The sequence below is a fragment of the Lynx rufus genome, unplaced genomic scaffold, assembly GCF_022079265.1.
Source record: "Lynx rufus isolate CCGP_SWC_20201006 ecotype Redwood Valley unplaced genomic scaffold, mLynRuf1.p SCAF_30, whole genome shotgun sequence".
In the NCBI taxonomy this organism is placed as follows: domain Eukaryota; kingdom Metazoa; phylum Chordata; class Mammalia; order Carnivora; family Felidae; genus Lynx; species Lynx rufus.
Window position 1 is genome coordinate 1,831,270 of NW_025814846.1, and position 27,174 is coordinate 1,858,443.

At 34.6% G+C, this 27,174-nt stretch overlaps 1 protein-coding gene across 1 annotated transcript in view; it reads left to right on the plus strand.

The window, feature by feature from the left end:
• Positions 1-27,174, plus strand: part of TEX11 (testis expressed 11) — a 237,625-nt gene that overhangs the window by 188,007 nt on the left and 22,444 nt on the right. The gene's annotated exons all lie outside the window — the stretch shown is intronic.

Sequence of the window (27,174 nt, forward strand, 5' to 3'; positions counted from 1 at the left end):
ACATATCTATTAGAATCACAAAAATCTAAAACACTAACAACACCAAATGCTGACAGGTATGTGGAGCAACAGGAAACTCCTATTCATTGCTAGCAGGAATGGAAAATGGTATAGACACTTGGAAGACAGTTTGGTACTTTCTTACAGAACTAAACATACTCCAGGCACCTGGGTGGTTCAGTCAGTTGAGTGTCCAACTCTTGATTTCAGCTCAAGTCATGATCTCACAGTTCATGGGTTTGAGCTCCACGTCAGGCTCCATGCTGAGTGTGGAGGCTGTTTGGGATTCTCTCTCCCCCTCCCTCTGCCCCTCTCCTGCTTGCCTCCCTCTTTCTCCCAGTAAGTAAGTAAGTAAATAAATAAATAAATAACATTTAAAGTAAAATAAAAAATTTTTAAAAAGGCAACAGAATTGAGTTTTAGGTTTTGATGCTGTCATATGTTAGATTAAATGGAATAGCAGATCTTGAGTACATTTATAATGTTTATTTTTAAAATTTTTTTAATCCTAGTTAATTAACATACACTGCTACACTAGTTTCAGATGTACAATATGGTAATTCAACAGTCCCATACATCACTCTGTGCTCATTAGGACAAGTGCCCTTCGTAATCCCCATCACCTATTTAACCCATCCCCCCCACCACCGTCCCCCCCCGTAACTATCAGATTGGTCTCTATAATTAAGAGTCTGTTTCTGGCTTTATCTCTTAATTTTTTCCCTTTTCTTGTTTCTTTTGTTTCTTAAGTTCCACATATGAGTGAAATCATATGGTATTTGTTTTTCAATTCTGTTGTATAAAAATCTACAGTATTCAAGCTTAATGATAATCTACTGTCAAGTCTCTGTAACCATGATAAAAAATACAAAAACATAAACTAATAAACTATTATTTAGAAGTTTATAGAAAAGGACAGATTCTTATACAACCAATGCAGATAACTATACTGCCATGAAAAGTAGGGAGACTTTGTAAAAGAAGGAAGGGTAAGATAGGGAAGAGATGAATGAGAACCATATTATTTTAAAGTATTTTAATTTAATTTACAGATATAGTGTCTACTAAATTGTTTTGAGTTACAAATAATTTACTAAGAAAAGATTTTCTCCTATATTCAGAAAATAGAATATTAAAACAACATCAACAATATTCCAAATACATAACCACAATAAAATTTCCCACATCAATTTATTCAGTCCTACGTAATTGATGTTCTGCTGGATCTTGGGCCAGCCATCTGCTTTCATAAAACTGTATGCTTTTAAACTAGAACAAAACCTGGAAATCCTCATTAAGTGCACTGGTATGGTCCCAGAGTTGTCTATGCAGTGTCAACTCAGAAACTTGTAATCTAGAGTCTATTCTGACATGTCGACAGTTTGAAGTACCTGGTATAGTCCTTTCCTGTGAGGCTCTGAGACTATAGTACTTGGTTAAATATACAAACTCTTGCCTGTCACTTATGGTAGAGTTTTCTTCAGGAAAACAACAGAGTAAAACAAAAACGGTTTGTACATTACAGAGATTTAATGTCTGTGGTTAATTTAGTAAAGTAACCAATAATATCAGAATGGAAGGAAAGTAAAATTCTCTGTTGGGGTACAGTACATAACTACATCATGAGAGTTTTTTAAGTTTACTTATTTGTTTTGAGAGAGAGAGAAAGTGGGGGAGAGGCAGAGAGAGATGGAGAGAAACAATCCCAAGCAGGCAGAGCCTGATGCAGGGCTTGAACTCATGAGCCTGAGATCATGACCTGAGCCAAAACCAAGAGTCAAGACATTTAACCAACTGAGCCACCCAGGTGCCTCTGATTTTTTTCTCTGACCCGCTGATTATTTAAGATTGTGTTATTTAATTTCCATATATTTGTGAATTTTCCACTTTTCTCTCTGTTCCAGATTTCTGTATTCTATTGTGATCAGAGAATATGCTTTGTATGATTTTAGCCTTATTAAATTTATTGAAACTTGTTTTGTAGCCAGATATATGGCCTATACTGGAGAATATTTCATGAGCACTTGAGAAGAATATGTATTGTGATATTGTTAGGTGGAGTATTTTCTATATGCCTATTAGGCCTAATTGATTTATACTGTTGTTCCCATCCTGTATTTCCTTGTTGATCCTCTATCCTGATATTCTGTCCATTGAAAAAAAACTTATAAGACTTATGATTAGTTTTCTCTTGAGGTTTTACTCAAGATAGTAATCTCTAGGAACTGCTCAGAAGGTGTACAATTTCCAAAAATTTTTATGTTAGTAGAGTTTTACTTATAAAACTTTAATATAAGGAAGGCTAAGTATCTCTTCTGATTTTGCAACTCTTACAACTCTTAAGGAATACTAACCCATCAAATGAACCTAATTACTTCTCACATTTCTCTCTTTATGAGGAGAAAGAATGAGTTTTTGCATTTTTTCAGGGTTCCTTTTGGAAATCTGAAAGATAGTTTTAGGTTTAAAAGTTATCCTGAAACCTTTATATCTTTTATATCTGGTAAAGTGGCTTTTTGGAAGGCAAAATCAAGAGTTGTTAGAGGGGATTTGGGTACTTGATTAAGATAGGATCATGGATGCCTCAGAAACAACACTTGGTTACCTATCTAAACAAACTGACATCAAAACATTTAACTTATTTATTTTTAATTTTTTTAATGTTTTTTGAGAGAGACTGCGAGTAGGGGAGGAGCAGAGAGAGAGGAAGACACAGAATCGGAAGCAGGCTCAAGACTCTGAGCTGTCACCACAGAGCCCAACATGGGGCCCAAACTCACGAACCATGAGATCTTGACCTGAGTCAGATGCTTAACCAACTAAGCCACCCTGGTGCCCTGACATCAAAACATTTTAAAAAGAAGCATAGGAGATAACACAATTTAAAGAAATTTAGCTCTTTGATAAATGAGGACACTTTTGTTCTTTGCCTGCCATTAAATGATCAAGCATAAAGACAACATAAAGATCAGAAAATTATGCAAGTAAAACACAGAATCTGCTATCTAGGCAGATTACATAGAAAATAAAGAATAACCTTTCTTATTATAAATGAAGGCATTAATCAGTGAACTAAAGGAAGCAGGCCCATCAAAATCAATATAATTTTGCTACATTTAAATATGTTACAGAGCTTTATTTCAGACTCAGGTTTAAACCAGTGCAAATAAAATTTACTTTCCAAATCATTCCTTCATTATATGCTCTTTTATATTCTGAAACAAACTGACAATCTATTCTGTGGTCTGCCAGGTCAAAACTATTTTCACAGTACTAAGACATGTAGTTTCCCAGAGTCTATGTGATATGTGATACTGTAATAGAAGGAATACAGAAGCATATATAAGAATCTAGCTATTTCTATTAAGTCAGATTAAGGAGCTTTTCAGAAATTTACAAGTCTTCTCACTGATTTTTTTTTTAACATTTATTTATTTTTGAGACAGAGAGAGACAGAGCATGAAGCAGGGAGGGTCAGAGAGAGAGGGAGACACAGAACCTGAAACAGGCTCCAGGCTCTGAGCTGTCAGCACAGACCCCGACGCGGGGCTCGAACTCACGGACCGTGAGATCATGACCTGAGCTGAAGTCGGATGCTTAACCGACAGAGCCACCCAGGCGCCCCTCACTGATTTTTGAAATACAATTTTATTTTGAAAATTGACATTAGCATTCAGTGATTTTGTCTCAAATAAGTTCAATCAGTATATATAAGTTTTCTGTTCTAATTTCTAATATGGAAGTTATTGGTAGATATAATCTACATATGAAAAATCTCTTTGGAAGCTCCTTATAATTTTTCCAGAGTGCAAAGGGGTCCCGAGAACAGAAGTTTGAGAATTACTGCTTTAGGAATAAACTACATTTTCCTTTAAAAACAAAAACACATATCCATTTGTTAACTATTGCTTATAATATAATGTCAGCCACTTGTTTTAATTGTAACTTTTAACCAAAATAATTTTTATTTCAAAAAGAAAATTTAGAGAGGTGCAGTTGAGAACCATCTCTTACCCATAGCAAAGTTCATGAGCACACATAGCATAGCTTTCTGTGGCCACCCCCATCCCTTTTATTTATTTTTTTAAAGGAAAAATGAACACGTTCATTAACATCACTCAGAGATATCAACTCTGCATAAAATAAGAAGTGATAGTATAAAACTTAAATCTGTGCTTTGTAATTAATATTTAAGTATTCGATTTTACTTAAAATTTGTCTTTTTATCCAGTAATTATTTATTAATTAACTCAATAGTAGTCTAACATTTTAAGTTGACTAAATTTCTTGGAAATTATCTTAAATCTAACATACTACAGCATATAGATACTGCTGAAATCAAGTTTGTCACAACAGTGATTCAATTTTAGTCAAATACACTTTACGTTTTTTATAATCTTAAATGTTATATATGAGAACTGTATAACATTTAATCAGTAAACCTGTATACATTAGGAAAAAACAGACCCGAGTAAAATTAAATATATGCTTGTTTTATACTTTATACAGATAAATCTCAAAAAAGGCCACTCTTTATTTTAAACCAAAATTATTTAACTAAGCTCATTTGCCAAAGACTTACCCTAACCTTAAAATGTTTCTGAGTTGGCAGAATTTTTTTATAAGAATACTTCTGGATTAGCATGTTTAAAGTATTAGAAGTTCAATTTCCTTTTTGTGGGAATTTTAAGAATATTTGTATATAAGTGCTTACTCATGTCTATAAACCAGAACAGAGCTCCTTTAACGTATAAGACTTTATAATATTTTGTGGGGACCAGCCAGACATGAGAAAACATTTCACACTCACATGATGTGAGGTCAAGGCCTTTCTCAATTATTGACACAGAGACACAGACATAGGGAGCTTATGGATTCAGAACTACAACTTCAGTAGCTACAGGTCAACAGTAAACACAGAAACTCACCAGTCCAGATACCATAGTGCTGTTTTCCCTTCCAGAAGACTTGAAATAATTGTATAATTTGAGCTCAAAATGGGCAAAAAGAGCAACAAAAAAGACTAACAAATTAAATTGCCTGTTGTTTCTTACCCAGGGACATAATCCATTGAATCCATTTACAGAAGTCACCGAATGGTCTGACCACATTCCCATTCATTGCTGCTACTGGGGGCGGAGGGAATAACTTACTGGCTCTATGCAAACCAGAAACAAAATGAAACATAAACTCAATAGGAAAGAAAAAAGTATTCATCAAAGTTTTGTTGGCGCTTGAATTCAACCTGGGAGCCAAGAGAAGATGAGTTTAAGCAGTCCATGAAAATGAACATGTGTTAAAGATTTTATTTAGGTCACTAATTGATGAAGAAGCCTAAAGATTTTAGAACCAATTTCAATTTTAATTTCACTTTGCTTGTTTTTCTCTTGTTTTCTATATTCTTACTGTTAATTCAGCAGTATCTCTTCTCTCTTTTGTTGTTTCAAGTTTACTGTTATTTCTGTGATGGTTTTATTTTGTCTTCTCATTTCCTTATAAAAGCTCATATTTCACTTTCTTTGTCTACAAGCCATTCCTGAGCTCTTGAATCCCTGCTTTATATTTTTATTTTATGGACATGATTACTTAATTAATATTTTGAAATTCAGGCTGACATATTTGGTCACTATTTTATTATGCTTTATAACAATATTTCTCTGGTGAGAATTTTCTTCCTACCATTTTTCCTTATCTCGTTTTCAAGTAATATCTTCTACTGTTATTTCTTTTATCTTTTTTAAAGTTTTATTTTGTTGTGGTAAGAACACTTAACATGACATCTATCCTCTTAACAGAGTATGGAATGTACAATATAGTAGTGTTTACTATAGGTGTTGTGTTGTATAGCAGATCTCTAGAATGTATTCATCTTGTTCAAATGTAACTTTATGCCTGTTGACTAGCATTTCTTCATTTCCCTTGCCCCCAGCTCTTAGCAACTACCATTCCACTCTTTGATTCTATACATTTGACTCTTTTAGTTATCACATATAAGTGGAATCATGTAGCATTTGTCCTTTACTGACTGGCTTATTTTACTTAGTGTAATGTCCTCAAGGTTAATCCATGTTGTCACATATTGAATAATTTTCTTCCTTTTTAAGGCTGAATGGTATTCTGTTACATGTAAATAACACATTTTCTTTATCCATTCTTCCTTCAATGGATATTTACATTGTTTTCACATCTTGGCTATTATGAATAATACTGCAGTGAACATTGCAGTGCTAATATCTCTTCAAGATCCTGATTTCAGTTATTTTGGATAAATACTAGAAATAGGATTGCTGGATTACAAAGTGGCTCTATTTTTAATTTTTTGAGGAACCTCTCTACTGTTTCCTATAGTGGCTGTACCATTGTGCATTCCAACCAACAATGTATAAGAGTTCCAATTTCTCCACATCCTTACCAAAACTTGTTATCTTTATATATATATATATATATATATATATATATATATATGTATGTCTTCATATATATAGTAGCCATTCTGAAAGGGCGAGTGATGTCTCATTGTGGTTTTTCTTTATAGATTTTATTTATAAGTAATCTCTGCACCCAATGTTGGACTTGAACTCACAACTCTGAAATCAAAAGTCACATGCTCTACTGACCGAGCTAGCCAGGTGCCCCTTGTTGTGGTTTTGATTTGCATTTATGTGATGGTTAGTGACATTGAATATCTTTTCATATACCTGTTGGCCATTAGTATGTTTTCATTGGAGAAATATCTATTCATGTCTTTACCTCATTTTTGAATTGGGTTATTTTTGCTATTGAGTTGTGATAAGTTATCTTTAATTGAGTTACTTTTGTTTTTTGTTTTTTTTTTTACAACTAGTGTATTTGCAGAAGATTTATGTGGAAAGGAGGCCAGGGCCATGATTCAGTCTTGCAGAAATTAATGGTTATGACATAAGGTTGTTGTTGTATAAATGATTTCTTGTAGTCTCTACATTTGATAGAGGTGGCTATAGGGCTTCTCATAACAGAGATTCTTCTCTACTGCCTCACTAACTAGCTACATACTCTTCAGCGCTTTATCTTCTGTCTTCCAGATATGTTCCTTACACCAGCCTAAAAACTCTGTTTTCATTATTATAGATAAAGGAAATGCACCTTGGGGTGTGCCCTTCACTTTGGAATGTTATACTTTTCCTGGCCTTTTCTGATATTCAGTTTTTATCTTTAAAACATATATGTTTGTGAATATTTGTATGCATATATGCTAGACTATAGGCCCCATGAGGAAATATACTGTGTCTGCTTTTGCTTATCTTTATATATGCAATACCTAGCGCATCCATGATATTTGGTTCATGCATGAATGAACAGAAGAATATGTATATATTATACACAGATACATATGAATGCATATATCATATATAAAGTCTTGGAAGAATACACATGAAACTCAACATTTGATACTGCTATCTCTTAGCATAGGCTTTAGTGAGATTGGGAGATTTAATTTTATTTTTTATTTTATTTTTGTATCATTTGAATTTTTCAGTGAATATGTAGTACCTTAATAAATAAAACAAAAATACAGATGACAAGATGCTCTTTATAGAAAGCCCAAAAGCCACCAAAAAACTGCTAGAATGAATACACAAATTCAGGAAAGTCAGGACACAAAATGAATATAGAGAAATCTGTTGCATTTCTATACATCAATAATGAAGCAGCAGAAAGAGTAATCATAAAATCAATCCTATTTACAATCTGAAAATTATAAAACACTGATGGAGGAAATTGAAGATGACACAAAGAAATGGAAAGACATTTCATGCTTATGGATTGAAAGAACTAATATTGTTAAAATGTTTATATTACCCAGAACAATCTATATATTTAATGTAATCCCTATCAAAATAGCACCAGCATTTTTCACAGAGCCAGAACAAACAATCCTAAAATTTGTATGGAACCACAAGAGATCCTGAATAGCCAAAGCAACCTTGAAAAGCAAAGCAAAGCTGGAGGTCTCATAATTCTGAATTTTAAGTTATATTACAAAGCTATAGTGGTCAAGACAGTATGGTACTGGCACAAAAACAGGCACATAGATTAATAGAACAGAATAGAAAACCAAGAAATGAACCCACAACTATATGGTCAGTTAATATTCAACAAAGCAGGAAAGACTATCCAATGGGAAAAAGACTGTCTCTTTAACAAATGATGTTGGGAAAACTGGACCGCAACATGCTAAAGAGTGAAACTGGACCAGTTTCTTACACCAAACACAAAAATAAATTCAAAATGGATTAAAAGCCTAAATGTGAGACCTGAAACCATAAAAATTCTAGAGGAGAATATAGGCAGTAACCTCTTTGACATGGACCATAACAACTTCTTTCTAGATATGTCTCCTGAAGCAAGGGAAACAAAAGCAAATATAAACTGTGGGACTTCATCAAAATAAAAAGGTTCTGTACAATGAAGGAAACAACCAACAAAACTAAAAAGCAACCTATGGAATGGGGGAAGATATTTGCAAGTGACATATCTGATAAAGGGTTAGTATCCAAAATATATAAAGAACTTATAAAACTCAAAACCCAAAAAACAAGTAATCCAGTTAAAAAATGGGCAGAAGGGGCACTTGGGCGGCTCAGTCAGTTAAGCATCCATCTCCTGACTTCAGCTCAGGTCATGATCTCATGGTCATTTCATTGAGCCCCATGTCAGGCTCTGCACTGGGCATGGAGTCTGCTTGGGATTCTCTCTCTCTCACCCCCTCTCCCCACCCCCCTCAGAAAAGAAGATTCTTTCTCTGTCTCTTTCTGCCCCTATCCCCCACTTGTATGCACTTTCTTTCCAAAAAAATTGGGCAGAAGACATGAAGAGACATTTTTCCAAAGAAGACATACAGATGGCCAACAGACACATAAAAAGATATTCAGTATCACTCATCATCAGGGAAATGCAAATCAAAACTGCATTGAGATATCACCTCCCACCTGTCAGAATGGCTAAAATCAACAACACAGGAAACAACATGTGTTGGCAAGGATGTGGAGAAAGGGGAACCCTCCTGCACTGTTGGTAGGAATGCAAACTGGTGCAGCCACTCTAGAATACTATATGCAGATTCCTCAAAAAGTGAAAAATAGAACTACCCTATGATCCAGCAATTGTACTACTAAGTACCCAAATAATACAAAAATATGAATTCAAAGGGATACATGCGCCCCAATGTTTATAGCGGGATTATCTATAATAGCCAAATTATGGAAACAGCCTAAGTGTCCATCAACTAGTGAATGGACAAAGAAGATGTGGGGTGTGTGTGTGAGTGTGTTTGTGTGTGTATGTATATATACATACATATGTCAGAGAATGACAAATACCATATGATTTCGCTCATATGTGGAATTTAGGAAAAAGACAAATGAACAAAGGTAAATAGAGATGCAAACTAAGAAACAGACTCTTAACTATTGAGAACAAACTGATGGTTACCAGAGGGGAAGTGGGTGGGGGGACAGGTTAAATAGGTGATGGGGATTAAAGAGTGCACTTGTTATGAGCACTGGCTATTGTATTGAAGTGTTGAATCTCTATATCGTACACCTGGAACTAAAATTACACAGTGTGTTAACTAACTGGAATTTAAGTTAAAATTTTAAGAAAATGGTATAGGATCCCCCTTTATAAAAAAATATATCTTGTTACCTTTGAGACTTACATGTGTGGTATTGGTATTTATGCTCAACCTGTTGATTAGATACTTTAAGATTAAGCTGGAGAGTAGGGGCAGAAATTATCAGCAAGTTATTTTAGATAATTCTGTTGATTCGTGTAATTTTCAAATTTAAACATAAGGCATTTATTTAAAAAAGAATGAGATGGGAAAAAATACATTTAGAAAAATGAATCTGACTTGTTAAAAGTTTTTATTTCTTAAGACTGATTAAGACTGGTAATTTCTAATGAAATAATGCCTAAAAGTATGAATCCATCTTGTGAGTAATGTAAATAAATCATTAAGCTACCAACTGTAAATAGACAAATTACATGAAAGTGTAAAGCTGATGAATCATAAGCTTCTGGGGCAAAATTGGAAAACACTAACCTTCTAAAAATCTATTCCAAATCAAAGTTAATTAAGAACTATATAAACAGTGATTGAAATCTAGTACTATGTGAATTACCTTTTACAAAAGGATTAATCCTGACATGTCATTATATTAGTAACCTAAGGAAAGCTGCTTATCACATTTATTTAAAAAGTCCTTATTAAATTCAAAATGCTACTAAGTATTGTGGAAACATAAGGGAATGTTTTATTGTCTCTGTCTTTAAGAAATTTACAGTGAAGGGAAGGAGGTAAGAAACCTAATTCATTGCACATATACAAAGCAAAATGAAGTAACTTCATTAATAGAAATATAAAGTGTGTGGGACCACAGAGCAAGAAATGGTCCATTCCAAAAGGTAGTATTTGAATTTATTCTTGAAGAATGATTAAGATTTAATGGTTATAAAAAGAAGTAGAAGGTGTTAAAAGCTGTGGGAACTGAATAAACAAACGCCAAGTATGTAAGAGAGCATTGTTAGTTTTGGAGCTCTTGTTCAGGGTTTATATAGTGGGAGGTGAAGCTGAAAGTAGTGTGATTTATGATGTGTCCTTTCCAAACAATAAATCAGGCCAGCAATATTTCCTTAGTCCAAGCTACCTTGTCTCTCATCTGGGTCACTGTAATAGCTTCCCAACTATCCCCTCTGCTCCCACTTTTGCCCCTTTGTAAATCCAGTAGCCACACAGCAGTCAGAGTATTATAAGTCAGATCATGTCAGTCCTCTTGTACTTCCCATTTGCTTGGACTTAAAATTCAGTCATTGCCATGATCTACAAGGCCATGGATTATCTGGCCCTTGGTTACCTCTCTGACCTCATCTCCCATCACTCTGCCTCTCAGCTCACTGTACTCTAGTCCTACTATATCAATAATACATAGTACCTCCTGTCTCTGAGCCTTTGTGTTTGCCATTCCTTTTTCCTAGAATACTCTTTTCCTGGATATTCATATGGCTTGCTCCCCCACACCCTCTGCTCAAGTGTCATTCCCCCACCTCAGAGAGATCTTTCCTGACCACACTTTTTCTAAAGTATCAACTTTAATCACTACTTCCATAGCCTATATATTTTTTACAACACACATCACATCGCTACTTGATATATTATATATTATTTCTCTCCCCAACTAGAATCTAAGTTCCATACAAGTTGAAAAGTTGTCTGTCATGTTCATTCTTTATCTCTACCTTCTAAAACTATCTGGCACATACTAGGGATTAATAAATATTTACTAAATAAAATGTTGCTATAGCACCAGAAATTCTATCATTAGGGATGCCTGGGTAGCTCAGTTGGTTAAGCATCTGACTTCAGCTCAGGTCATGATCTCACAGTTCGTGGGCTCTGTGCTGACAGCTTGCAGCTCAGAGCCTGGAGCTTGCTTCAGATTCTGTTTCTGTCTCTCTGCCCCTCCTCCACTTAAGTGAGCTCGCTCTCTCACTCACTCTCTCTCTGTCTCTCAAATATAAATAAACTTAAAAAAATAAATTCTATCATTAAAGAGTCACTCATTTGAGTATTAGAGTATTTTGGTCTTTGAGAGCCCTCTATGCAAAAATCACTGAGAAAGCTCACAATTTAAGTCATTATCAGCTTGTACTTTGGGAGAGGAACATTTAGAAACAATACCTCAATAAAGATTCAACTTGGGATATAGGTGTAGGGCAGAGAAAGGCACATCAGGTGTCCAGGAAAAGAAAAAGGAAATTTAAGGGGAAGTAGGAATTATGCCAAAGATGACTGCTTATGATTATAAGATACTCCAAACCTTTCTAACATAAGGGAGCTCACTGCTGCTTAATAGGTCTTTCTGGTTCTTTTTCAGAGTCTCCATTGAAGAACATAACTTTTAGATGTTGCTAGGGATATCCTTGGAATCATACTGTACATAAAGTGTCATCCAGTGTTAAGTCTAGAAGTAATCTTAGTGATTAGAATTCTTTAAGCTATTTTGTACTATGAGTAATTTTTTATCTCAAAATAATGAAGATAGAGAAAAGCCTTTAGTTGTTTTTTGGGTCCTTGCAAGGAAGAATTTAACTTATCTCCAGTGCTATAATTTTGACCTTAGTATAAAGTATTCATCTAAAATGTCATCATTCAAAATCTTAGTGGTTATAGTAAACAGAATAAAACCCAGCATGAATCCTCTACCAGCAGAAAGGCAGTTCAGCTGACAGAATTATCTATGTATCTATTTATTTATATTTTCATACATTTATATTTATATATTATAGTCTCCTCAGCCCAGAACTTGAAGGGTCATTCTAATTTATCCAAATGCAATAGATAGAAGCTATCATTTATCAAGGCCCATGTTGGAATTACCTGTTTCACTTGCACACACCAAAACTAGGATTAAATGCTTATTCCTTCATCAGGCATTCTTTGCTTGATTCCTCCATTGGCTTAATAACTAGCAGTTTGTCATGAGTTGCTTTTGGCTCAGAGATTAGTTCTCATTGGATAAGAAATTCTCAGAGATGATAGTTTTGAGATTAGCCAAGAGGAAAAGCAATTGGAGCTGATCCTCAGGCACATTAAACAAAATGAAAACACTTGAATGGATTTTCTAGTGTACATTTTGGGTCAGGTCTTAGGCCCAGAAATAGAAGAACCTGAACTTAAGATTTTCTCTACAAAGGAAATTAAACAATTATCTGGAGATACCCAAGTAACTCTGATAGAAGTTGCTCCTGAAAATCTTCAATTTTGGCAGCATTCCATTTGAATTATGCCTCACAGGCAGCATAAACTTACCCTAATAATACAAAGCAAAGCCCTATGGCAGTGAGTAGGGATTTTGTTTACATTACAGGGCTATGGAGTCACTAAAGAAATGTAGCAGGGGTTACAGTTCAGGAGACAGATTTTTTTGTGGTTCTCAGATATTTATCATGATTTTTACTATTCCTTCCCCCAAATGCCTGACCTAATTAGGAATGTCATTCAAGTATCCTTGTACCTGACATATTTCCTTGTGTACATTGTGGTTTTCTTTTATTAAAATACAGATGTGAATCTGGAAATTTTTCCATACAATTATCATGGCACGATGACTCCTGGTCAGAGTAAAGTGTATGTAATAGCTCACCCATAAACCTTCATTATTGATTTCTAGGTTTCTCAAACATTAAACTTGACTTCAGTCCTGATATGTATATAGAACATTATACTTATTAATTATAGAATACACATTCTTTTCAGGTGCACTTGTAACATTTACCAAAATAGATCATATGCTGAGTCAAAAGGCAAGTCTCAACAAATATCTAAGGATTGAAATCATACAAAGTATGTTCTCTGAACCAAGTAAACTAGAAATCAACAATAGAAAGATGATTAGAAAACCCCCACTGTTGGAAATCTAAAAGAAACACTTCTACATAACTCATCAAAGAAGAAATCAAAATGAAAATTATGGAATATATTAAACTTTCAAAAATGAAAAAATATGACATGAAACCTTGTGAGATATAACTAAAATAAGGGAACATCGATAGCTTTAAGTGCATATATTAGAAAAGATGAAGAGTTGAAAATCAATAATCTTAGCCTCCCACTTGAATCTAGGGAAATAAGAACAAATTAAACCCAAGGAAAATATAAGGAAGAACATAACAAAAAAAAGAGAAGAAAACAATGAAATAGAAAGCAGATATACAAAAGAAAATCAACGAAACCAAAAGTCGATTTTTTGGAAACATTACTACAAATTGAATCCAAGCTAGATGGAGCAATAAATAGAAAGGGCACAAATTACTAATATCAGTAATTCAAATGTAGACATCACTACAAACCTTTCTAAAGATCTAAATCTAATCTAAAAGGCAATAACAGACACTGTGAATAACTTTATGCCAATAAATTTGATAATCTTGACAAAATTAACAAATTATTTGAAAAGTATACCTATGACAATTGGCGCAAAGAGAATCTGAATAGTCCTATTTAGAATATTTCAATAGTGCTATGCCTGTAAAGAAATTTAATCTTAAATACCTTCCCACAAGGAAAATGGCTTCAATGATATAAATTCTTCTAAATACATAAGGAAGAAATAATATCAACCCTGTAAAAGTATCTCATATAGGAAATAGAGAAAGAGGGTAACACAATGATTTTATGAGGCCAGCATGATTCTGATGACAAAATCTGACAAATTTCAAGCCAAAAAAAGGTATAGGTCAAAATATTCAATAATAGATGGAAAAATCCTAAAAATCCAGGAAACTGAATCCAGAAATATATAAAAAGGATAACATAAACAAGTAGGGTTTGTTCCAATAATTCAGCCTTTACAAAAACATACACAAAATGGTTTTCTATCCCTCTGTTTTATTTTAAGTGGTAGTTTTTTTAATGTTTATTTATTTTGAGAGAGAGCGAGTGAGCACAAGCTGGGGAGGGTTGAAGGGGGGCAGAGGACCTGAAGCAGGCTCTGCACTGACAGCAGACAGTCTGATGTGGGGCTCGGACTCACGAACCATGAAATCATGACCTGAGCTGAAGTCAGACATCCAAGTGGCCTTCTGTTTTATTTTAAATAAAAACTTAAAAATAAATGAATTTGGTGTGGTTGCTGGGTACAGGTCAATACACAAAAATTAATTGTATTTTTGTGTACTAGCAAGAAATAAGTGGAAAATTAGCTTTTAAAATACCATTTTTAGGGACTCTTGATTTTGGCTCTGGCATGATCTCATGGGTCATGAGATTGAGCCCCACATTGAGCTCCATGCTGACAGCTCAGAGCCTGCTTGGGATCCTCTCTCTTCCCCTCCCCCTCTCATTTTCTCTCTCTCTCTCTCTCTCTCTCTCTCTCTCTCTCTCTCAATCTCTCTCAAAATAAATAAACTTAAAATAAAGTATCCCATTTTTAATAGCATGAATACCCATCAAATGTTTAGTAATCAATATAGTGAATGTATTGAATCAGTATAGTATAATCAATACACTGAAAACTAAAAAAACACTGAAACATTGCTGAGGGAAAACTTTAAAGGCCTAAATGAATGAAAATACATACCATGTTCATGGACTGGAAAACTCAAATTTGTTAAAATGTCAATTTTCCCAGTTTGATCCATAGACTCAAGACAATCCCGATTGAAATCCCAGCTGATTTACTTATGGAAATTGACAGGATGATATTAAATTTTCTATGGAGATGAAAGGATAATTTTGAAAAAGATGAATAGAGTCTGAGAATTTACACCACAGAATAGAGTCCAGAAATAGACTTACACATGATCATTTTATTTATGACAAATGTGCCAGTGCTGTTCAGTGGGGAAAATATTTTTTTAATAATAAATGATGCTGAAACAATTAGATATCCATATGGAAAAAAATGAACCTTGACCCTCCCTACTGCCATACAGAAACATTGATTTGAGATGTATCATAGTGAAAGGTACAACAGTAAGGTTTCTAAAAACAAACGAGAATATCCTCATGACCTTGGAGACACAAAAAATTCCAACTGTAAAATAAAATATAGATAGTGTGGACTTCATTACAATTGGGAATTTCAGTTTGTCAAAAGATATAATCAAGATAGGAAAAAGACAAGCCATGGATAGACAGGCAGAAGATGTGTTAATACATAAGCTGGACAAATTCCAGAGTATATAAAGAACTCTTAAAATTCAATGAGAAAAGACAACCAAATAAAAAATGGCAACAGAATTAAACAAGAACTTCACAAAAGAAGATATACAAATGGGCAACAAGCAAAGGAAAAAGGTTCAACATCATTACTCATCAAGGAATGCCAATTAAGTCCACAGTGAGGGATCATTACATACTCACTGAAATGGCTAAAATTAAGATACCAAGTGTTAGTAAGGATGGGAAGCAATTGGAGCTCTGATACATTGCTGGTAGAAATGTAAATTGGTACAGCTCGTTTGGAAGACCTTTTGGCAGTATCTGCTAAAACCAAACATGCTTCTGTTATAGCAATGATCCAGCAATCCCACTCCTAGATATATACTCAGGTGAAATGAGTGTATCTGTTTACCATAATGTGTACCAGAATGTTCAAGACAGCTCTATTCATAAGAGCTAAAGATTGAAAATTTTAGTGTCATCAACAGGAGGATGGATTAAATGAATTGTGGTACATTCATGTAACAATACTACAAGGCAATAAAATAAAGGAATGTACTTCTGACACAGAAAAATACAAATATCACAGACATTATCATGAATAAAAGAAGTCAGGCAAAAAGAATTATCTCACAGGGTATAAATTCATTTTAGAAAACAGCTTTATAGAGATATAATTCATATGCCGTACAATTCACACATTAAAGTGTATGATTCAGTAGATTTGAGTATATTCACAGATATATACACCACCACCAACAGTAAATTTTAGAACATTTCATCCCGTCAGAAAGAAACCACGATCACATTCCTATCCCTGCATTTCCCCCAATAGCCCTATGCAACCACCAATCTACTTTGTATCTCTCTAGACTTGCATATTTTGGACATTTTATATAAATAGAATCATACAATATGAGGACTTTTGTGACTTCTTTCGCTTAATGTAACACTTTCAAAGTTCATCCTTGTTGTGGCATGTATCAATATTTCGTTCCATTTTGTGGCCAAATAATACTCCACTGTATTGATTACCACATTTTAAAAATCCACTCATCAGTTGATAGATTAAAATTAAAATTAATTTTATTTTTTGGCTATTTTGAATAATGCTGCTATAGACATTTGTATATAAGTTTTTGTGTGAGTGTATGTTTTCATTTCTCTTGGTTAGACCTAGGTAATATGGTAACTGCATTTTAATCATATGAGGAGCTGCAGGACAGTTTTCCAGAGTGGCTGCACTATTTTATATTGTCATCAGCAATATGTGCGGGTTCTGATTTCTCCACCTCCAGCATACTTGTATTACCTGATTTTCTTTCTAGCCATCCTAGTGAGTGCAGAGTGATTCTAATAGGTATGTAGTAGTATCTCATTGTTGTTGTTTTTCATTCTGTAAGTTGTCATTTCCCTTTCTAGACAGTGTCCTTTGAAGCACAAAATTTTTTAAATTTGATGAAGTACAATTTATTTTTCTTTTGTTGCTCATGCTTTTGATATCATGTGTAAGAATCAACTGCCAATTCCAAATTCATGAATGTTTATGTCTGTGTTTTCTTCTGAAAAGTTTTATACTTTTAGCTGTTACATTTAGGTCTTTGATCCATTTTTAGTGAATTTGTGTATGTGGTATGAGGTAAGAGTCCAATTTCACTCTTTTCCATGTGGCTATCTAGTTGTTTCAGAGTCATTTATTTTTTTATTTTATTTTATTTTTTTATTTTTATTTTTTAATTTAACTTTATTTTTTATTTTTTAAAATTTACATCCAAATTAGTTAGCATATAGTGAAGCAATGATTTCAGTAGATTCCTTAATGCCCCTTACCCATTTAGCCCATCCCCACTCCCACAACCCCTCCAGCAACCCTCAGTTTGTGCTGCATATTTATGAGTCTCCTTTGTTTTGTTCCCCTCCCTGTTTTTATATTATTTTTGTTTCCCTTCCCTTCGCTTATGTTCATTTGTTTTGTCTCTTAAAGTCCTCATATGAGTGAAGTCATATGATTTTTGTCTTTCTCTGACTGACTAATTTCACTTAGCATAATACCCTCTAGTTCCATCCACGTAGTTGCAAATGGCAAGATTTTATTCTTTTTGATTGCTGAGTAATACTCCATTGTATATATATACCACTTCTTTATGCATTCATCTATCGATGGACATTTGGGCTCTTTCCATACTCTGGCTATTGTTGATAGTGCTGCTATAAACATGGGGGTGCATGTGTCCCTTCGAAACAGCACACCTGTGTCCCTTGGATAAATGCCTAGTAGTGCAATTGCTGGGTCGTAGGGTAGTTCTATTTTGTTTTTTAAGAAACCTCCATACTGTTTTCCAGAGTGGCTGCACCAGCTTGCATTGCCACCAACAATGCAAAAGAGATCCTCTTTCTCCGTGTCCTCGCCAACATCTGTTGTTGCCTGAGTTAATGTTAGCCATTCTGACAGGTGTAAGGTGGTATCTCATTGTGGTTTTGATTTGTATTTCCCTGATGATGAGTGAAGTTGAGCATTTTTTCACGCGTCAGTTGGCCATCTGGATATCTTTTTTGGAGAAGTGTCTATTCATGTCTTTTGCCCATTTCTCCACTGGATTATTTGTTTTTTGAGTGTTGACTTTGATAAGTTCTTTGTAGATTTTGGATGCTAACCCTTTATTTGATATGTTATTTGCAAATATCTTCTCCCATTCTGTCGGTTGCCTTTTAATTTTGCTGATTGTTTCCTTCACTGTGCAGAAGCTTTTTATTTTGATGAGGTCCCAGTAGTTCATTTTTGCTTTTGTTTCCCTTGCCTCCGTAGACGTGTTGAGTAAGAAGTTGCTGCAGACAAGATCAAAGAGGTTTTTGCCTGCTTTCTCCTCAAGAATTTTGATGGCTTCCTGTCTTACGTTGAGGTCTTTCATCTACTTTGAGTTTATTTTTGTGTATGGTGTAAGAAAGTGGTCCAGGTTCATTCTTCTGCATGTCGCTGTCCACTTTTCCCAGCACCACTTGCTGAAGAGACTGTCTTTATTACATTGGCTATTCTTTCCTGCTTTGTCAAAGATTAGTTGGCCATACGTTTGTGGGTCCATTTCTGGGTTCTCTATTCTATTCCACTGATCTGAGTGTCTGTTCTTGTGCCAGTACCATACTGTCTTGATGATTACAGCTTTGTAGTATAGCTTAAAGTCTGGGATTGTGATGCCTCCTGCTTTGGTTTTCTTTTTCAAGATTGCTTTGGCTATTCGGGGTCTTTTGTGGTTCCATACAAATTTTAGGATTATTTGTTCTAGCTCTGTGAAGAATGCTGGTGTTACTTTGATAGGGATCACGTTGAATATGTAGATTGCTTTGGGTAGTATCAACATTTTAACAATATTTGTTCTTCCTATCCAGGAGCATGGAATCTTTTTCCATTTTTTTGTGTCTTCTTCAATTTCTTTCATAAGCTTTCTATAGTTTTCAGTGTATAGATTTTTCACCTCTTTGGTTAGATTTATTCCTAGGTATTTTATGGTTTTTGGTGCAACTGTAAATGGGATTGATTCTTTGATTTCTCTTTCTGTTGCTTCATTGTTGGTGTATAGGAATGCAACCGATTTCTGTGCATTGATTTTTATATCCTGCAACTTTGCTTAATTCATGAATCAGTTGTAGCAGTTTTTTGATGGAATCTTTTTGGGTTTTCCATATAGAGTATCATGTCATCTATGAAGAGTGAAAGTTTGACCTCCTCCTGGCCGATTTGGATGTCTTTTATTTCTTTGTGTTGTCTGTTTGCCGAGGCTAAGACTTCCAATACTATGTTGAATAACACTGGTGAGAGTGGACATCCCTGTTTTGTTCCTGACCTTAGGGGGAAAGCTCTCAGTTTTTCCCCACTGAGGATGGTATTAGCATTGGGTCGCTCGTATATGGCTCTTATCATCTCGAGATATGATCCTTCTATCCCTACTTTCTTGAGGGTTTTTATCAAGAAAGGATTCTATATTTTGTCAAATGCTTTCTCTGCATCTACTGAGAGGATCGTATGGTTCTTGTCCTTTCTTTTATTGATGTGATGAATCACGTTAATTGTTTTGAGGATATTGAACCAGCTCTGCATCCCAGGTCTAAATCCCACTTGGTCGTGGTGAATAATTTTTTTAATGTATTGTTGGATCCGGTTGGCTAATGTCTTGTTGAGGATTTTTACATCCATGTTCATCAGGGAAATTGACCTATAGTTCTCCATTTTAGTGGAGTCTCTGTATGGTTTTGGAATCAGGGTAATGCTGGCTTCATAGAAAGAGTTTGGAAGTTTTCCTTCCATTTCTATTTTTTGGAACAGTTTCAAGAGAATAGGTGTTAACTCTTCCTTAAATGTTTGGTAGAATTCCCCTGGAAAGCCATCTGGCCCTAGACTCTTGTTTTTTGGTAGATTTTTGATTACTAATTCCATTTCCTTACTGGTTATGGGTCTGTTCAAATTTTCTATTTCTTCCTGTTTCAGTTTTGGTAGTGTATATATTTCTAGGAATTTGTCCATTTCTTCCAGATTGCCCATTTTGTTGGCATATAATTGCTCATAATATTCTCTTATTATTGTTTTTATTTCTGTTGTGTTAGTTGTGATTTCTTCTCTTTCATTCTTGATTTTACTTATTTGGGACCTTTCCTTTTTCTTCTTGATCAAACTGGCTAGTGGTTTGTCAATTTTGTTAATTCTTTCAAAGAACCAGCTTCTGGTTTCATTGATCTGTTCTACTGTTTTTATGGTTTCGATAGCATTAATTTCTGCTCTAATCTTTATTATTTCCTGTCTTCTGTTGGTTTTGGGTTTTATTTGCTGTTGTTTTTCCAGGTCCTTAAAGTGTAAGGTTAGGTTGTGTCTCTGAGATCGTTCTTCCTTCTTTAGGAATCCTAGGCCTGGATTCCTATACACTTTCCTCTTATGACCACCTTTGCTGCATCCCATAGGTTTTGGGTTGTGGTGCTATCATTTTCATTGACTTCCATATACTTTTTAATTTCCTCTTTAACTGCTTGGTTAGCCCATTCATTCTTTAGTAGGATGTTCTTCAGTCTCCAAGTATTTGTTACCTTTCCAAATTTTTTCTTGTGGTTGATTTCGAGTTTCATAGCGTTGTGGTCTGAAAATATGTGCGGTATGATCTCAATCTTTTTGTACTTACTTAGGGCTGATTTGTGTCCCAGTATATGGTCTATTCTGGAGAACGTTCCATGTGCACTGGAGAAGAATGCATATTTTGCTGCTTTAAGATGAAATGTTCTGAATATATCTGTTAAGTCCATCTGGTCCAATGTGTCATTCAAAGCCATTGTTTCTTTGTTGATTTTTGATTAGATGATCTGTCCATTGCTGTGAGTGGGGTGTTGAAGTCTCCTACTATTATGGTATTACTATCGATGAGTTTCTTTATGTTTGTGGTTAATTGATTTATATATTTGGGTGTTTCCACATTTGGCACATAAATGTTTACAATTGTTAGGTCTTTTTGGTCTATAAATTTTTTTAACGTTTTATTTATTTTTGAGACAGAGAGGTACAAAGCATGAACGGGGGAGGGTCAGAGAGAGGGAGACACAATCTGAAACAGGCTCCAGGCTCTGAGCTGTCAGCACAGAGCCCGACGCGGGGCTCGAACTCATGCACTGCAAGATCATGACCTGAGCAGAAGTCGGCCACTTAACCGACTGAGCCACCCAGGCGCCCCAGGTCTTTTTGGTCTATAGACCCCTTGATTATGATATAATGCCCTTCTGCATCTCTTGATACAGTCTTTATTTTAAAGTCTAGATTGTCTGATATAAGTATGGCTACTCCGGCTTTCTTTTGTTGACCATTAGCATGACAGATGGTTCTCCATCCCCTTATTTTCAATCTGTAGGTGTCTTTAGGTCTAAAGTGGGTCTCTTGTAAACAGCATATAGATGGGTCTTGTTTTCTTATACATTCTGTTATCCTGTGTCTTTTGATTGGAGCATTGAGTCCATTGACATTTAGAGTGAGTACTGAAAGATATGAATTTATTGCCATTATGATACTTGTAGAGTTAGAGTGTCTGGTGGTGTTCTCTGGTCTTTTCTAATCTTTTGTTGCTTTTGGTATTTATTTATTTATTTATTTATTTATTTATTTATATTGTCATCTTTTCTCCCCTCAGAGAGTCCCCCTTAAAATTTCTTGCAGGCTGGTTTAATGGTCACAAATTCTTTTAATTTTTGTCTGGGAAACTTTTTATCTCTCCTATTTTGAACGACAGCCTTGCTGGATAAAGAATTCTTGGCTGTGTATTTTTCTGATTTAGCCCACTGAATATATCCTGCCACTCCTTTCTGGCCTTCCAAGTTTCTGTGGATAGGTCTGCTTGCAAACCTGATCTGTCTTCCCATGTAGGTTAGGGACTTATTTTCCCTTGCTGCTTTCGTGATTCTCTCCTTGACTGAGTATTTTGTGAATTTGACTATGATACGCCTTGTTGATGGTCGGTTTTTGTTGAATCTAATGGGAGTCCTCTGTGCTTCCTGGGTTTTGATGACTGTGTCTTTCCCCAGGTTAGGAAAGTTTTCCACTATGATTTGCTCACGTAGCCCTTCTACCCCTATTTCTCTCTCTTCCTCATCTGGGACCCCTATGATTCTGATGTTGTTCCTTTTTAATGAGTCACTGATTTCTCTAATTCTTAAATCGTGCTCTTTTGCCTTAATCTCCCTCCTTTTTTCTGCTTCGTTATTCTCTATAAGTTTGTCCTCTATATCGCTGATCCTCTGTTCTGCCTCATCCATCCTTGACGCCACTGCATCTGTCTGTGATTGCAGCTCAGTTATAGCATTTTTTATTTCATTCTGGCTATTTTTTACTTCTGTTATCTCTGCAGAAAGGGATTCTAATTTATTTTCGACTCCAGCTAGTATTCTTATTATCGTGATTCTAAATTCTGGTTCAGACATCTTGCTTGTGTCTGTGTTGGTTAAATCCCTGGCTATCATTTCTTCGTGCTCTTTCTTTTCGGGTGAATTCATTCTGTGGTTCTGGTTGTGCAGATTGTTGTGTTAATCTTCCAATCAGTTTTCTAGGTGTGTAGGATGGTTTAGTGTTAGTCTGGCTGTATTTCATGGACGCAAGGCACACAAAAAGCTTCCATACTATTCCACCATCTTCAGAGCCATTTTTTTTAATATTATTTCCACATTGGATAATCTTTGCCTCTTTGTGGAATATTAGTTGATCATAGGCAATGTTTTTATTTCTGGATTGTCAATTATATCCCATTTATATGTATATCTGTCCTTATGCCAGTACCACACTGTCTTATCACTGCTTTGTAGTAAGTTTTGAGGTCAGGAAGTGTTAGTCCTCCAAATTTGTTCTTTTTTCAAGATCATTTTGGCTGTTTTGGGTTCCTTGAATTTCCATATCAATTTTAGAATCAGCCTGGCAATTTCTGAAAAAAGAAGAAAGCCAGCTGGCATTATAATAGGTATTATGTTGAATCTGTAGATCATTTTGGGGTGTATTACCATCTTAACAATGTTAAGTCTTCTAATCTATGAACATGGAATATTTTTCCATTTATTTACATCTTTAACTTCTTTCAATGATGTTTTATAACTTCCATTGTATAAGTCCTGCACTTCTTTTGTTTAATTAATTCCTAAATATTTTATTGTTTCTGATGCTATTGTAAGTAGAATTACTTTCTTAATCTTATTTTCAGTTTGCTCATTGCTACTTTATAGAATTTAGAATTGATTTTTATTTGTTGATCTTAAACTTATTTATCAGTTCTAATGGTATTTTACTGAATTCCCTAGGAATCTTATTTACAAGATTACATCCTGTACGACTAGAGATAGTTTCACTACTTCTTTTCCAGTCTTGATGTCTTTTATTTTTCTTGTCTATTTGGTTGCAATTTCCAGTACAGTGTTGAATGGCAGTGGTGAAAGTTGACATCCTTTTCTTGTCCTATATCTTAGAGGGAAGGAATCCAGTCTTTCACCAGTATGTTGTTATCTGTGGGTTTTTCAGAGATGCCCTTTATCAGATCGAGGAAGTTCCCTTCTAGTTTGTTAAGTATAATTCTTTTCTACATTGCTGAATTAAGTTTACTAGTATTTTGTGATTTTTTTTTTACTTGTGATGTCTTTGGTTTTGGGTATCACATTAATACTGGCCTCTTAGAATGAGTTGTCAAATGGTCTGTCCCCTTCTATTTTTAAAAGAATTTGTGAGAATTAGTATTAATTCTTCTTTAAATGTTTGGTAAAGTCCAGTGGTAAAACTGTCTAGGCCTGGGCTTTTCTTTTTCTGTAGTTTTTAAAACTATTGCAATTACTTTATTCATTATAGGTCTATTTAGATTCTGTATTTATTCTTGAATCCATTTCAGTAGTTTTTCTTTCTAGAAAATTGTCCATTTCATCCAGTTTATCTAATTTATTGGCATAAGGTTGTCCATAGCAGTCCTTTGTAATCCTTTTTATTTCTCTAAGGTTGGTAGTGATGTCTCCTTTTCCATTTCTGATTCTAGTAATGAGGCTTCTAAAGATATGTCAATTTTGTTGATCTTTTCAAAGAACCAGCTTCTGGTTTCATTAGTTTTTCTATTGTTTTCCTATTGTCTAACTTATTCATTTCCACTCCAGTCTTTGTTATTCTCTACCTTCTACTTGTTTATGTTATTTTTCTCTTAACTAAGTTGGAAGTTCAGATTACTGATTTGAGATGTTTTTCTTCTTTCTTAATGTAGGTGTTTACAGATACAAATTTCCCTCTAGGCACTACTTTAGCTGTATCTCTTATGTTTTGGTATATTGTGTCTTCATTTTTATTCATTTTGAAGTATGTTCTGATTTTTCTTTTGATTTATTTTTTGACCTATTGGTTGTTTAAGGGTGTGTTTATTTTCCATATATTTGTGCGTATCCCAATTTTTTTCTGTTATTAATTTGTAATTTTATTACATTATGATCACAGAAGATACTCTGCATTATTTTATATTTTGAAATTTATTGAAGTTTGTTTTATGACCTAGCATATGTCTATCCTAAAAAATATTCTGTGGGTACTTACAAAGAATGTATATTCTGCTGCTGTTGAGAGGAGTGTTTTATAGATGTCTGTTAGGTCTAGTTGGCTTACAATGTTTTCATTTTTTAAATTTCCTTATCTTCTGTCTAGTTGTTCTAAGTACAATTCATTTTTATGAAGTTCAAGAATACCCAACTATATCAATAATTGCATTGTATATAAATGGTCTAAATCAGAGGTCAGGGAACGTTTTTTAAAGTGCCAGTAGTGAATATTTTAGGCTAACAGGTCATACAATCTTGGACACAACTACTCAACTCTGCTGTTGTCACAGGAACACATGGGCCATATTTAAACAAAGGACATGATTGTGTTCAAATTAAACTTTATTTGCAAAACAGGCAGTCAGCTCACAGATTGTAGTTTGCTCACCCCTGGTGTAAACATACCAATTAAAAGATGAAGAATGTCAGATTGGATAAAAATCAAGACCCAACTACATGCTTTCTATTTTTAAAATAACACTTAAATATGAAGACATAGATAGGTTGAAAATAAAAGGAATTGGAAAAGGTACACTAAACAAATGCTAATAAAAAGAAAGCTGGAGTGGCTATATTAATATCAAAATACAAAAATATGAATTCAAAGGGATACATGCACCCCAATGTTTATAGCAGCATTATCTATACAAAATTAATAAAGATACAAATTAATAATGTCAAGAATGAAAATAGAGGCATCACTACAGATCCTACAGACATTTTAAAAGATGATTAAGGACTATTATGAACAGCTATATGCCCATGACTTTGACAGCTTAGATGAGATGGATAAATTCCTTGAAAGGCACAAACCAACAAAGCTCCCTCAAGAAGAAATAGATAATTTGAATAGTCCTATACCCATTGAATTTGTCGTTTAAAATCTTCTAACAGAAAACTCCACTAAGGAAGTCTGCCAACCATTTAAAGACAATACCAGTTTTATTCAAACTCTTCCAGAAAGAAGAGGGCATACTTCCCAGCTCACTTTATGAGATCATATTTACCCTTATACCAATACTAGACAAAAAATATGATAAAAAATTATGAACCAATATTCTTCATGAAAATAGATGCAGAAATCCTCAACAAAATATTAGCAAGGTGAATTTAGTAAAATTTGAAAAGGGTAATAGACCATAAGCAAATCAGGTTTCTCCTAGGTTCAATATTGTAAAGTCAATTAATTTACCATATCAACAGATTAAGTGAAAAGATTGAACATACATTTATGATTTTTAAAAAAGCTCTCAGGAAACTAGGAATCGTAGGGAAGTTTCTCAACCTGATAAAGGGTATATACAAAAATTAAATCACAGCTCATATCATATTTAATGATGGAAAACTGAATGCTGGGACACGTGGGTGGCTCAGTTGGTTGAGCATCCTTTGGCTCAGGTCATGATCTCGTGGTCTGTGAATTCAAGCCCTGTGTCAGGCTCTGTGCTGACAGCTCGGAGCCTGGAGCCTGCTTCGGATTCTGTGTCTCCCTCTCTCTCTGCCCCTCCCTCACTCATGCTCTGTCTCTCTCTCTGTCAAAAATAAATAAACATTAAAAAACTGAATGCTTTCCTTCTAAGGGCAGGAACAAGTCAAGGTTTTCTATTCTCAGTCTTGTTCAACATCATTCTAGAAGTCCTAGCCAGTGCAATAAGGCAAGCAAAAGAATGGAAAAAAGACATAGAGTGAAAAAGAAGAAATAAAACCACCTGTATTTGCAGATTACATGATTGTCTACATAGAAAATCCCAAAGAATCTACAGAAAAGTTACTGAAATTAGTGAGTTTTAGCAAGTTACAGAATACAAGGTCAAATTTTCAAAAGTTGACTATATTTCTGTTATACTAGCAATGACATTCAAGAACAGGCAATAGCAATCAATAGGAATAGAAACCAAAATAGTTGTTAACTCTGCTAAGGTGATTTTTTTAACATTTATTTTTGAGAGAAAGATACAGAATGTGAGTGGGGGAGGGGCAGAGAGAGAGGGAGACACAGAACCTGAAGCAGGCTCCAGTCTCTGAGCTGTTAGCACAGAGACTGACAAGGGGCTCAAACCCACGAACCGTGAGATCATGACCCGAGCCAAAGTCGGATGCCCAACCGACGGAGCCACCCAGGTGCCCCAATACTAAGATGATATTGACTGGAAAGGAACACAGATGTTAGAAGTGTTCTATATCATGATCTGGGTAATGGTTATATGCGTTAAACATCTAAAAACTCAATAAGCTGCTTGTTTAAGATGAACATGCTTCATTCAGTTTATTTTATCGGTGCTATACCTCAAAACTTTTTTTTTTTTAATTCAGTCTAACAAACATGGATGAAAACTATCTCATATCATGTGTTATATGCCACCTGATATAATATTCTGCCCATGGTGATACCCAAGAAATAT